The following is a 13,970-nucleotide window of genomic DNA, read 5'->3' as shown; positions in this document are numbered from 1 at the left end:
TTGGTATCTCTTCTATGAAGCAGCAATGTCAAGTTAATAATACATTAGGGCAACATTATCTTGTCGATAGAACAGCAAATAGCTCTTGTGGTTTACAGTAACTTCTGGGGAACAAGTTTACCAGGTTCCAAACTGAAAAAAGAATTAAAAAAACATTAGATGTGGTCAATCAACACTATATAAATGTTTGTTGATGCTATTTTGTGACACAGTACAGTTCCTACAAATATAAAAGAAGACAAAGAAACACCAATCACGTGTAAAACATAAAGTAATCAATGAAGACTTCCCCAAATCAGTACTGCCGCTGACGACAGGGAGGCCATAGGCTCTAAGAAAAAGATTGTAAAGAAGAAATAAAGAACTGTTGTCTACTTTAACCCTTGATGAGCTCCTTAGAGATCTGAGAAACAATATACAATAGCATTACCACTGATCATGGTAATATTGACAAATATTCCATTAACAAACAATTAGCTAGTTGTTACATGAATTAAAAATAGTAGCATATTTTAAAAATATCTATTAAACAGAATGTTACAATCAGTGGAAAATGTTATTTCACTTTGCAGCTTCTCATAATATGCAGTAACTTGTTCTTTGATTATGAACTCCTTTTTCATTAGTTATACAGCACCATCTATTGGTTTGAAATGTAGAAATGCTGCAGCAACACTTCTAAAAACAGTGACCTCTGTTGGTTTCAAACATAGTTGTCTACAACCAAAGCAGTCATGCGTTTCTTCCAGGTTAAAAGAACGATGATTGACTTTCAAACTGATTTTATTTACTTGAATAATGTAATTTCCTTGAGTCTATTTGCTAAGATCATGTGAGCACCTATGAGACAGTGAAAGCTCTGGTCCAAATGATCTTCACAAAGAAAATCTAATTTCCAGGGGACCCATAATTGCTATGTTTGGTGATTAAAAATTAAAAAAATGTGCCCCGTGCAAAAACACAAAAAAGTTCAAAGTGTAAAAAACAAAATGTGCCAAAGACACAAGCTTCTTTTGATAGGTGTCATAAAAAATCCTATTCTACCAACTAGCCTAAAAAGCCTGAAGCTAGCAATAACATAAGTGCCTGAAAAGTCCAGAGGTGCATGACGTGCTAGTGTGCTAAAAACAAAAAAGAAAACATGCTTTTTTGGCCTCACAGACATAGATGTTTTCAGCCTAAAGGCCAGAAGACCATTTTTCCCCTTTCTATAGGTATTAACTTGATCTTAGGCCTTGGGACAAGGTGGAGTAAATGAAAGACTTGAAGAAGCAAGTGGGTCAGGAAAGGAGTAGGGAACCCTCCCCCTCTAGGGGTAAGTGGGGGCAGGATATATGTGTTTGTGTATGTATGTATATATATATATATATATATATATATATATATATATATATATATATATATATATGTTTGTATAGTAGAAGTATTATTAAACACTCATCTACAGACACCAGACAAGCCAGAAGGCTTGCTTTTCCCTCAGAAATCTCATGGTGCTTTACATGAGATTTCTGAGGGAAAAGCAAGCCTTCTGGCTTGTCTGGTGTCTGTAGATGAGTGTTTAATAATACTTCTACTACCCCTTAAATTTAAGTGGAAGGGTTTCCATCACCTTTTACCCACCATAACTTATGTAATGATATATATGTTTGTGTGTATGTATGTATGTATGTATGTATGTATGTTTGTGTGTTTGTGTGTATGTATGTATGTATGTATGTATACAGAGATGGCTGTAACAACCTGGGAAGGTATCATGAGTAGGAACCCGCTATGCAGGAGAGAGCTTGGAGACAATGAAGGAGGCACCACAATGTGGTGAAACTGAGAACAGGAACCAGCTCAAATGGTAATAGGTTAAACAGCAAATATAAGTAATCCAAGTCACAGTCCAGGGTTCAAGGGCAGGCAGCAGACAAGAGCAATCTGGGTCAGGCTCCAAGGGTCACAGGCAGGTGGCTGGCAAGAAGTAATTCAGATGACGGTCCAAGGCAGGCAGCAGACAAAAGGCAGAAGACGGGGTACAAACTGGGTCAAGAAGCAGGGTTCACAAGCACAGGATAACAGCAGCAGGATGACACAGAATGCTACTAAGCAGCTCTGAGCACCGCCATCATGGTTCCAGGGGCTTTTATAGGACTGGCAGGCACCTCCCCCGTTGCTAAACCTCCAGCAACGGAGGGGTTAATGGAGAAACACTGACCCCTGCCTGTTCTGGCAATGAATGGGGTTAAGGGAAGTGGCTTCTTTAAGGCACACGGAAGCACCGCCTCCTCTGTAAACAGCTGAGCCTCCTCTGTTAACCCCTTAAGGACAATGGGCGGTCCTTAAACCCATTGAAAACAATTTTGAGCCCGTACATGTACAGGCGCAGGGAGTGAATAACTGGGGGTGAAGGAAGACCACTGTCGCCAGGATAAGAACCGGCATCCCGCGTCGTGACCATGCCGCCCCTCCTAGTGCGTGCCATGGAGGTGTGGCGTCAACGAGAGGTAGGTACATGACAATGGATGTGTGTGAGCATGCATGGGAACTTGTGTTTGTGTGTGAGAGCATGCATGTGTACTTTGTGTGTGTGTGAGAGAGCATGCATGTGTACTTGAGTGTGTGTGTGTGAGCATGCATGAGTACTTGAGTGAGTGCGTCCGTGAGTGAGTACTTACTTGAGTACATGTTAGTAAGTATGAGTAAGTGTGCATAATTTATGGGGGGGGGGGAACAGACCAGTTGTGTTGGGGCACTGATGGCACAGACTAGCTGTTGAAGATGGGGGGCCCGGTGGTTTCTAGTTATGCCCCTGCCCAATACCAGAGTTCATGCAGAGATCTGTTCTCCTCCACAATGTAATTTTGGCAGTGTATGTATCTGCACAACCCCCTCCTGTGCATAAACCTCCTTAGGGGGAGGCCTTCCTGAATGGCCATCCAGAGAATGTCCTTATGCATGTTGGTAGCCCTGGACTGAACATTGTTCTTGGCTCTGATATGCTTGTGTGACCAGGTTTTTAAGTCTAGCTGGTGAAGTGGTTTTATTTAATTAGAGATTAATGTACGCCATCACATTTTGCCATTAGCCATGTCGAGTTGTCTTCAATTATGGTCAATGTAAAAAATGAATAAGAATTTGAATGGAATCAAACAAATAAAGTGAACAAATTAAATTTTCATATTTTGTTTTACTTTCTCAAAATCTCGATCATTGCGTTTCTCCTTAGAACCTTGAATATGTAAAATTTCAGTTCTTCCATGTGTAAACAGTTATTCATTGGGTCACAATAAATAAAAACCTGCATAGGACCTTACAGTTGTCTTTGTGCCTCCTTGGCTAACTCCTCATCCACAAGCAGAGCCTGACATTTAACTAGGTGTTAAGAGGCATACGTAAGTATGAAGAGTTATTAACTTTTTCGACTAGTGAAAGGCTGAAATACAGATCTAAGAACAATAAGTACTTGTTGAATTCCCGAAGAGCATTTGTCAGAACATAGTACGTATGGAAACACAATCAGAGTTTAATGGTATTAATAAAACCAAGTATACTATACTTTTAAAGGAACATAAATTGAATGCTAGCAGTCAATAGGCAATTAGATAAAATGAACGTTATAAAAAATTTAAAAAATAAGTATATTTTTGTCATACTCTGTTACACAAACATTACTTATAGCAGGAAGCATTATCCCTCGTCAGGGCTGCTCCAGATTTGCTGTCTTCTGTTTTTTGCCTGCGATCATTTGTACAGCACCATCTATTGGTTTGAGGTTTAGGAATGCTGCAGCCACAGTCTGTTTTCTTATGTTAACTTTAATAAATGGCATCCCCTGTTGGTTTCTTTCAGTTGACTACAGATTAAAGCAGTCATGAAAAAGAGCTATATTAAATGAACTGTGATTACCATTCACACTACTTTTATACTTTTACAGTTACTTTCCGATCTTAATCATTGCATTGAGCATTAGCACGGACAGGTTAAAAAACTGCTACTCACATAATTTGTTCTCTAAGGCCGAATATCAAAAGGGAAAAGCAAGGGGAAACCTTTGAAGACTGCCTTCTTTTATCTCATATGGTCTAGTAAGCCATGTGTGACACATTTTAATCACTATCTGTTCAGTTTAAATGTATCCCACATTACAAAAAAATAACACTTATGAGGACCAAACCGAGGGCAGCTCTTTGACCACAAGAGCTCAGTCTAACCATCTAAATATATAATAGTAATATGTGTTAATATGTAATAAATAACATTAATCTCTACTACCATCCCCTATGTTAGTGAATATAGCACATAGAAAATGATTTGTCCATGATAATGGGACAATATTCCCAAGCTATATATTTTGCTTTTCAAAAAGTATGTTTCCTCATCTTTTTGGAAAATGGTAAAAATATGGCATCAATATACTGGGATGTATTCATTGCATAATAATATTCACCAGTGCCAAAAGCTTGGTAAAACTGATTGAAACATTCATCCTTTCATAAACACACAGAAACAAATTTTGTTTATTTCCAGATTACCTATATAACAATGTACACAAATCGACTCTTTGCTAAAGGTAGGTTCAAATAATGGTGGGAATTAATGGCTGTTGTGTTGGCAACCAGGTTAAGTATTCTAATTGGTCAACTGGTTCAACCAAATAAGAGATTGACTAGTTTGAAGTCAACTTAACCCTTTCCAATGAGCCTAACAGCTTTTAACTTGCTAGACACGTTGATCAACCAGTCTGCCATGTCAACCCACCACAACATTTCCCAGTAGTCATGTTCATTGAAGCTAATTAGAAATGAAATTGTTTTTTTTCTTTGTCAGAAGAAAATATTGAACATTGTGTCTATTCTTCAAACTTCAGCTATGTGTGAAATACATGAACAATAGGTGTATCTGTGTCAACATTGTCCAATGAATAAACCTCTCTGCTTATCAATGGCTGAAAAGGGTGTCTAACAACATTAGGTGTATTTCAAAGATAAACCTCTTTGAAACCTCATGAAAGGCTGAAATAAAGATGTCAGTACGATAGTTGCAAAACAAAAACACAGTCTTCACTGGATGAACTCCCCACTGGTCTGTGGGGAAGACTCCTGGTAAAAACAGAGTGAGAGAGTAAACAGTGCTTACGAAAAATAAGTCTCTGGTTTGTTTTACCACTATAATAGTGGAGGCATTCATTATCCTCATTTGTATTTTGAATCTCGCTGTGCTGTCTTCTGTCAGTCAGTATAGTCTTCGATCATTTGTTGTACAGCACCATCTATTGTTTTCAGGTTTATAAATGCTGCGCCAACTTTTGGTTTTCTTATTCCAGCATTTTTTACACAGCACCCCCTGTTGGTTTCAGGTAACTTAAATTACAGCTAAAGCAGAATTTCAGCGATGTTCTGCAATGAGAAAGGCAGAGTGAGAAAGAAGCCAGCGATTTCAGCAAGTCAAGCAAAAAGGGAAGGTCTAAGGACATTCGCCCCTTTTGAAGAAGACCGCAAGGGCTACATGATTTTCTGCGTCTCAGCTCTTGCCTCGCCAGCAGGATTATTATTATTATTATTAGGGTTAGGCAGCAACCCCTGCCCCAGCAAGGATACATGCCAAGGGTTGCAGGGCCGGACTGGGAATGAAAAGCAGCCCTGGAAACATTTGAAGACCAGCCCCACATATTGTATCTTGTGGTTGAGCTCTTGTACCCACATGCACCCCTTATACATACCTGAGTCACACTATGTGCCATAAAAATAACTAAACATTCTTTTTATCACATTATTTGTATGAAAATGCCAGAAATCAAAAGTTTTAAATTTGTATGAAAATGCCAGAAAGCAAAAGTGTTAAAAGGCCCTAATAAATTAAATAAATTAGACATAATGGAATCAAAACATTTGCTACTGCAAATTTTTTTAGATGAAAAAGTTCCATTTTATTCAGTGGAACAAAATAGTGATCACATTATTCTTTATGATATTCTTGTAAGAAACTTGTGGCTATTAACCCCTTAAGGACAATGGGCGGTCCTTAAACCCATTGAAAACAATGCATTTTGAGCCCGAAACAGAAAATGACCCCCCCACACCTTAAAAAACCACCTTTTTTACAATTAAAAGTAACACACCAAAATTAGACAAAAACAAATCAAATATATATATAACAGCAATCACACTCATATCATGCTCAGGTTCTGGCATGTACTGGCTGCCTGGGCATGATAGGAGTGTGATTGCTGTTAGCAATTGTATATATATATATATATATATATATATATATATATATATATATATATATACATATTAATATTGTTAGAGTTTTCTGTCCAATTTTGGTGTGTTACTTACTTTTTATAAAAGTGTGGTTGGACCAAAATTGGACAAATAATTAACAATATTCATTGTTCATTCATTCACAAACATTCAGCATAAACTACAGCATAACACCCATCACTCTCACACACTTACTAATCCAGTCTCACTGAATATTTTCCTACCTTTCCTCTGTCACTATCACTTTTCATCCTCCTCTCCGTTCTTCCTCTTGGCTCGTCTTCTTCTTCTGTGTCCTGTCCTTCAGGTGCACTGCAGAAGGCGGTGGGCATGGCTTTAGTGTTGTGCGCCAGGATATGACATGAAATCCCGATGCACAGCATCAGATGCCGCGCACATGGCAAGGGTGCGGGATCGGAGGTCTGCAGTAACAGACCTCGCGCTCACTAGATTGTCTTTGATCTCCCCAACCGAGCCTGCTCCTCAAGTGGCAGACATTACTGTCCCCCCACTAGGTACGCTACTGATTTTCACTATGCTGTCCCCGTCGACGTTGTCTACGATCATTTGTTGTACAGCGCCATCTATTGGTTTGAGTTTTAAGACCCTCCATTCTTCCCCTTAGCCACCCTGGCCACTCCACTACCCCATTTCCTTAGGCTGTTTCCACTAATGTCCTAACCATATGTGCCATGCCTGGAATTGTAATCATACACTGTTTTTACTGTATTGTTGAGCTTTCAGTTACCTTAGGTTGTAGTGTAACGTGTATTTCCCTGTGCTGCATCACAGTACTGCTTATCGTCTTTCTGATTATATGAATAGCTGTATCGATTTGTTGTCTATTGAAAATAAACATTCAATAAAAAAAAAAAATTGAGATTTAGGAATGCCATGGAAACAGTTAGTTTTCTTATTCTGACATGTATTACACAGCACCCCCTTTTGGTTTCAGATAATTTAGATTACAGCTAAAAGCATAACTTCAGTGAGAGGAAGCAGAAATAATCTGACCCCAGAGCAAGAAAGAAGCCAACAATGTCAGCAAGATCAGCTGCCTCTTTGAGACACTAATAACCAGGGCATTTTGGGGTCTATTGTAGAAAACCTTTCTTTCATTTACAGCCTGTAGATGATCCTGAGAGTCTTTGAAAGTGGCAACATCTGAATCCCCCTTTTATTCATTTGTGTGAAACTGCCTTATTCAAAGAAGGAAATTACGGTTTAAATGTGGTACGTATACTACTGTCAGGCAATTAAAGAACCATAACAGCTCAATATGTATAGGATATTTTTGTAGGTGAAAGTTTGGGATCTAGTGATCATCTAGGGCATAAAACCTCAAGGGCACAGTATGGAATATTTGATACTGTCCTAACTTCAACATCAGAGGAAAGGGATTTAGGGGTAATTATTTCTGAGGAGTTAAAGGTAGGTAGACAATGCAATGAGTAGCAGGAAATGCTAGCAGAATGCTTGGTTCTATAGGGAGCGGTATTAGCAGTAGAAAGAGGGAAGTGCTCATGCCATTGTACAGAGCACTGGTGAGCCCTCACTTGGAGTATTGTGTACAGTACTGGAGATCATATCTCTAGAAGGATATAGATACTTTGGAGAAAATTCAGAGAAGGGCTACTAAAATGGTTTATTATGGATTGCAGGGTAGACCTTTAGACTTTACCAAGAAAGGTTAAATGATCTTAACATACCTAGCCTGGAAGAAAGACGTGACGGGGGGATATAATAGAAACATTTACAGAGAATCGACATGATAAATACTACCATAGCAAGAGGACTTAGTCTTATACTAGAGGGGCAAAGGTTTAAAAGTAATATCATGAAATATTACTTTACTTAATGGGGTAGTGTATGCATGGAATAGCCTTCTTGCAGAAGCGGTAGAAATACAGTGAAGAGGTTTAAGCAAGCATAGGATAAGCATAAGACTAAACTAGATATAAGATAAGGCCAGGGACTGTGTTTTCGGACAGGAAAATGGCCCCTTATAGTCTGTCTGAGACAAGACCAAAGCTCTTCAAACGGCCTACAACACCCTAATTTGAGGTTCTTTTTTCACAAGCCACAAACCAGCTGCAAGTGCAGTAAGCCTGGACACCAGAGAAAGGAATGGAAGAATCAAGTGTGCAGAAACTGTAAAGTTGTTGGTCATAAAACAAAGAACTGTCCTAAGAGGTGTCCTGCAAGCTCTGTGAGGATGCAGCTCATATCTATAATAACTGCCCCAACAATCAAGAACATATGCCCAAACAGCGGCAAGAGCGCCAGCACTGCACAAGAAAAGAGGGGCCATCCCAAAGCCAAATGCTAAGAAGCATAAGTCAGCAGCACCTCCTCCCTTTTTGCTCAACTCCCCAACCCCCCTGCACAGGCAGAAATCCTGATTCCTCCTGTTGTCCGACCTCCACCCATAGCCACCCACGAACCCCTCTAGTAGCACAAACCTCTTCCTCCACCACTGCAGCCCTCTCTCTCAAGACCCTTTCCCTCCTCTTTCATCTGTTGCAGGCACCCCCCTGGAGCCAAAATTGAAGCGAGTCAGCAAAAAGAGAATGCACAGCAGGGAAAATGAGGAGGAAGACAATGACAAGAACCCCTCAAGGTCTCTCTTCAGAAAAGAGCACCAACAAACCATGTTACCCAATTGAGGTAGGGGGAAATAGCACCTTTGATAGTGTGAAGCTGGACAAGACTTTCATACTTTCATGTTATACACTCCGGTTCTACCAGAATGTTATCAAATGTGAAAAGGAAAATGAACTGGAGGGGGTGAAACCGGACTTGCTGTCCCCTAGAGTGATCAATAAGCTCATCAGAGCCAAGGACAAAGCCTAGAGAACTATCAACATGGATCGTTATGCTATCTTTAAAACATCTTTCCCTAAAACATATGATTTAATTTTGCTTAGTATCTTGTAATGCATCTCACATGTATGTGCCCGTGACATCAATAATACATCTTTCAATCCCAATGGTGTACCACAACCAGAACTGTTTTGTTGTATATTGTTATATTCCGAGGACTGAATTTTTTTTGAAAACCTTATCATTATACATTATTGGCTTCTTTTCAAAAACCATTTACCCGTTTCATCTTCAGATAGGTAGATTCTTTGGATTATGTAGCTGTTAGACATTGATACTAATTGCTTTAAAACCTATTCAATCTATAGCGCCACTTGAAGTTACCTATCTGGATTTTTATTATAGGACTATTTATTATATCTTCTCTTTTGTTTTCACAAAATAATTTTGTTTGCTTTAAACTTGCATAATATGGGCATTCCTTCTGTAATAAAACATGAAGCTTTTACTAGCCTTGTATAGAAACACATGTTTGTTCAGTATAGTAAAGGGCTATTTGAAATACAGTGGCCTATCCACAAATGTACCAGTTATCACTATTCATAACAAGATTTAATATATACTTGACTCTTCATTAAAAGGAGGCTTTATTAAATTAGACACTGTCTAGTTTGGAGTCAACTAGATTCCGCTTAAATTACTACAACTCTTGATTAACTAATCTGCAAGGTAAATTCTGGATAGTTCTCAAGTAATTATGTTGCTTAGAGCTCAATTGACTTAAAGTATGCTTATGATTGAAAACTCAAGCTGCTAAGTGAAAGGAGAGAAGGTTACCACACTCATTGACACAGATGAAAGAGGACAATGTGGCCTTTACAACTTGTACATGGTTGAAACAAACAAATCTGATTTTTAAGGCCAGTTTGCACAATTAAAAATACATTTCAGAAACTTAAAATGCATTAATATGCTTGCAATATATAATTTAATACAACACTATTTCTTGAGACTTGATAGGAGATTAAACTGGATGGGTTTGAAGAGAAGTCTTATTCACAGTAGTTGTAGAACCAGGGGCTGGCCATCTGCAATAGCCATAAAACAGGATGGTCCTAAACAGGTAAGGTAGGAATTCAGACAGAATATAACAAATAAGGTAAAGGTAAAAGCTTCATAACATCAGACTGTTTTTTTCCCAAAAGTAAATGTTGAGTCTTGCATTTCTCTACTTTTACATTTCTGACAAAAACCTTTCATTTTTTAGATGTAGACATTTAACCTCTTGGACTTTGTAAACAATACCTTTATAGGATTAATAGTTGTCTCTGATTTTGCACAACCTGAAAACAACCTGAATAGGTTGTAAAATACAGAAGATCAATAGATTAATGAAGCTCTTTGGTGTTGAAAGGCGGAATTATAGATTTGGGAACAATAGACGTATATGTAAATAAAAGAGAGATTATTATGAGGGAAAAATAAAAACAAGTGTACTATCAAATAATTATTAAACAAAGATATTTGTTAAATGAATTTAAAATAATCTCTATTAAACTGTTATTACATTCAGTGGGAAACATTTCTCAATGCAGCTTCCAAAAGTATACCAACCCTTTTTCGGCGAGTTTAACGTTATGTTCATTAGTAGTACAGGGCCATCTATTGGTTTGAGATGCAAACGCATTTCTAATTTCAACTTTTATAACTTGGCGTCCTCTGTTGGCTTCATATATAGTTGACTACATCTGTAGTTGACTACAGATTAATAATAATCTCTATTAAACTGTTATTACATTCAGTGGGAAACATTTCTCAATGCAGCTTCCAAAAGTATACCAACCCTTTTTTGTCCAGTTTAACTTTATGTTCATTATTAGTACAGGGCCATCTATTGGTTTGAGATGTAAAAGCATTTCTAATTTCAACTTTTATGACTTGGTGTCCTCTGTTGGCTTCAGATATAGAAACCCTGGAGTCATAGGCGTAAGGGGAACATGACCCTGCCAGCACTACAGGACGGTGCACATGGTATTAGGGCAGGAAAGGGTTAACTCAGCAAGGGTTAGCACAAGGTGAGAATGCACATGGAACGAGGGGGAAGTCACAAGGAACGTGACTGTAGGGGGAAGGGGACAGGGCTATAAAGCCCCTCTAAGCACACGTGCAAGGGGCAATTACTGAACACCACAGGAGCCGTTTCCCGCCCGCCCTCCCTCTTTTTGTCTTTTGCTTTGTGTTTTTGTGTTGGCTTTGTGTGTTTTTTTCTTTCCCCCTTTCCCTCTTTCTTTTTGCAGGATCCGTTTTCTTTGCTGTGGCGGAGGAGTTCCCTGGAGAAGTTTGAATGATAATGGGAGTGGCAAGTTGATGGTTTTGGTTAGAGGTTAGAGTTAATGCCCTCCCTGTACAGGATTAACCAAAGCGTTAAGGTGGAGCTCCCCTATCCGACCCGCGGTCGCTTGGGCGATTGTGGTATCCGGCGGAAAGGGTTGTGTGAAGCCATTGTTTTGTGTTTAGGTTGGGAACCCTCAGCTGTTTGTACACAGGTGTACAGAAGACTGTATAGTATTTATACAGAAGTTATTATTAAAGTGTTTTTACAATAATTTATAAGATGTTAAATAAAGTTATGTCGAGACATTTGTTAAATAAATGTCTCGGCCTTTTCTAAATCCAATCCTGCTGGTGTCTGTCTCTTATTTCGGGTTTGAGAAATGGGGAACCTCCTGGGTATGGGCAGTGCAAGGGTCAAGTTGACTACATCAGATATAGTTGACTACAGCTTTAAGAGTCATGCAACTGTACCAAATCAAATTAACTTTCAAACTGCTTTTAGTTCCTCTGTAGTTGCTTTCTAGTTTTAATCATATGTCTCTGTTGAGGCTTTTTGCTAAGATCAAGAAAAGGAAAAATTGATCCTCTGGCCTTGGGATAATAATGGGATATTTTTCAAAGCTCTGTATTTTGCTTTTTCAAAAAAAGTTTGTATCCAATTCTTTATATGTAGTCTAATTGGTCAACTGGTTTTATACAATTAGAGATTTTCTGGTTTAGAATAAACTTGTTGAATACCTTCATAACATTGCCTTTTTCTTACCCAAAATAAAATATTGAACCTTGTGTCTATTCTTAAAAATGCAACTATAGGCCTGGCCCGTAGTCAAAGGGTAAGAGGCCAGCCCAGAAGCCTCTCCAGTGGGCAGCCCTTTTTAGTCTCCTCTGCAGGCATGGGAGACCTTTCTCCAGGGCTTCCTTTCCCCTCTGGGCCCTCAGCCCAGACTCGGCTCCCTCCCAACCTGATGGAACCCTCCCATGGTTACCCTGACTACGGGCTTGTCCTGAGTCAGCTCCACATTCCCCCACCCAAACAACAAGAGCCCACTCCAAAGCAGCAGCAGTTTCACTTACCCCTACCTGGCTCTCCAAGCTGGGGCTCGTATTGCCCACTGGACCATGCCGCTGGGGAGGAGTGCCGGTTGCCCTTCCTCCCATAATTGGTGACAGCCGCTGGGGAGGGTCGCCGCCTGCGCCCCCTCCCGGATGCTCGTGCTGGGGAGAGCCAGATAATGGGGGTGTAAGCAGTGCAGGGCAGAGGTCAGCGACTCTCTGCCAGGTTGCCAGTGCTTCTGCTGGTGCAGGGAACGGTGCTGGGCAGAGAACAGCGTCACTCTGCCCTGTGGCCAGCTCTTCCGCTGGTGGTTCCCTGCTAGCAGGTGGGGACCCTTCGCTGTGGGGCGGGCAGAGGCCAGCAGCACTCTGCCCTGTTGCCGGCATTTCAGCCAGAGTGAGGATTGCTGGTGCAGGACAGAGGTCGGCGATGCTCTGCCCGGTTGCCAGTGCTTCTGCTGGTGCAGGGAATGGTGCTGGGCAGAGAACAGCGTCACTCTGCCCTGTGGCCAGCTCTTCCGCTGGTGGTTCCCTGCTAGCAGGTGGGGACCCTTCGCTGTGGGGCGGGCAGAGGCCAGCAGCACTCTGCCCTGTTGCCGGCATTTCAGCCAGAGTGAGGATTGCTGGTGCAGGACAGAGGTCGGCGATGCTCTGCCCGGTTGCCAGTGCTTCTGCTGGTGCAGGGAATGGTGCTGGGCAGAGAACAGCGTCACTCTGCCCTGTGGCCAGCTCTTCCGCTGGTGGTTCCCTGCTAGCAGGTGGGGACCCTTCGCTGTGGGGCGGGCAGAGGCCAGCAGCACTCTGCCCTGTTGCCGGCGTTTCAGCCAGAGCGAGGATTGCTGGTGCAGGACAGAGGTCAGCGACTCTGGGTGCCAGCACTTCTGGTTGGTCCTCGTTAGCCAGCGGGAACACTGTGCTGGAGGATGAGCAGAGGCCAGCAGCACTCTGCCCCGTGGCCGGCTCTTCTGCCGGTCTGGCATTTTGCGGTGCTGGGCAGAGGATCGCGTCGCACTGCCCTGGTGGGTCCCTACTAGCAGGCAGGGACCTTTCACTGTGGGGTGGGCAGAGGCCAGCGGCACTCTGCCCCGCTGCCGGCGCTTCAGCCGGAGTAGGAGGGGCGCATGGTGCTGGGCAGAGAACAGCGTCCCTCTGCCCTGTTGTCGGCGCTTCTGCCACCTCTAGTGGAAACCCATAGACCGCTGCCTCGAATTCCGGCGACTGTATGCGGTCCATAATCGCCCGGAAGACTTCCTCCCAAAAGTCATTGCCCACTTTCACTTCTTCGGGCTCTGGCTGCAATACCAGGGGCAGAGTGGCTGAACCTTCAAGTCCGGAGGCTTGCCAATTACAGTGAGCGGCCTCCGGAGCTCGCTCTGTAACATCTGTCGGCTCACACTTCAGGGCGTAGCTCCCCTCGAATAGCGCCAAGTATTCTGACTCGAGGCACCATTCTCTGTCTACTAGTCTCTCAAGGTCTTGGCTGAGTTCACTTGTTGCAGTGGGCGGCAG

The 13,970-nt window shown here is 41.5% G+C and overlaps 1 pseudogene; it reads left to right on the top strand.

The window, feature by feature from the left end:
* The first annotated feature begins 9,884 nt into the window (after nt 1–9,884).
* Nucleotides 9,885–9,993, top strand: LOC149284075 (U6atac minor spliceosomal RNA; annotated as a pseudogene).
* The last annotated feature ends 3,977 nt before the right edge of the window (nt 9,994–13,970 follow it).

This window comes from Sceloporus occidentalis, unplaced genomic scaffold (assembly GCF_023333645.1).
Source record: "Sceloporus occidentalis isolate IW3139 unplaced genomic scaffold, rSceOcc1.0.p SCAF_100, whole genome shotgun sequence".
Lineage (NCBI taxonomy): Eukaryota > Metazoa > Chordata > Lepidosauria > Squamata > Phrynosomatidae > Sceloporus > Sceloporus occidentalis.
The sequence above is the reverse complement of the archived record's forward strand: the minus strand, read 5'-3'. Positions and strand labels throughout refer to the sequence as shown.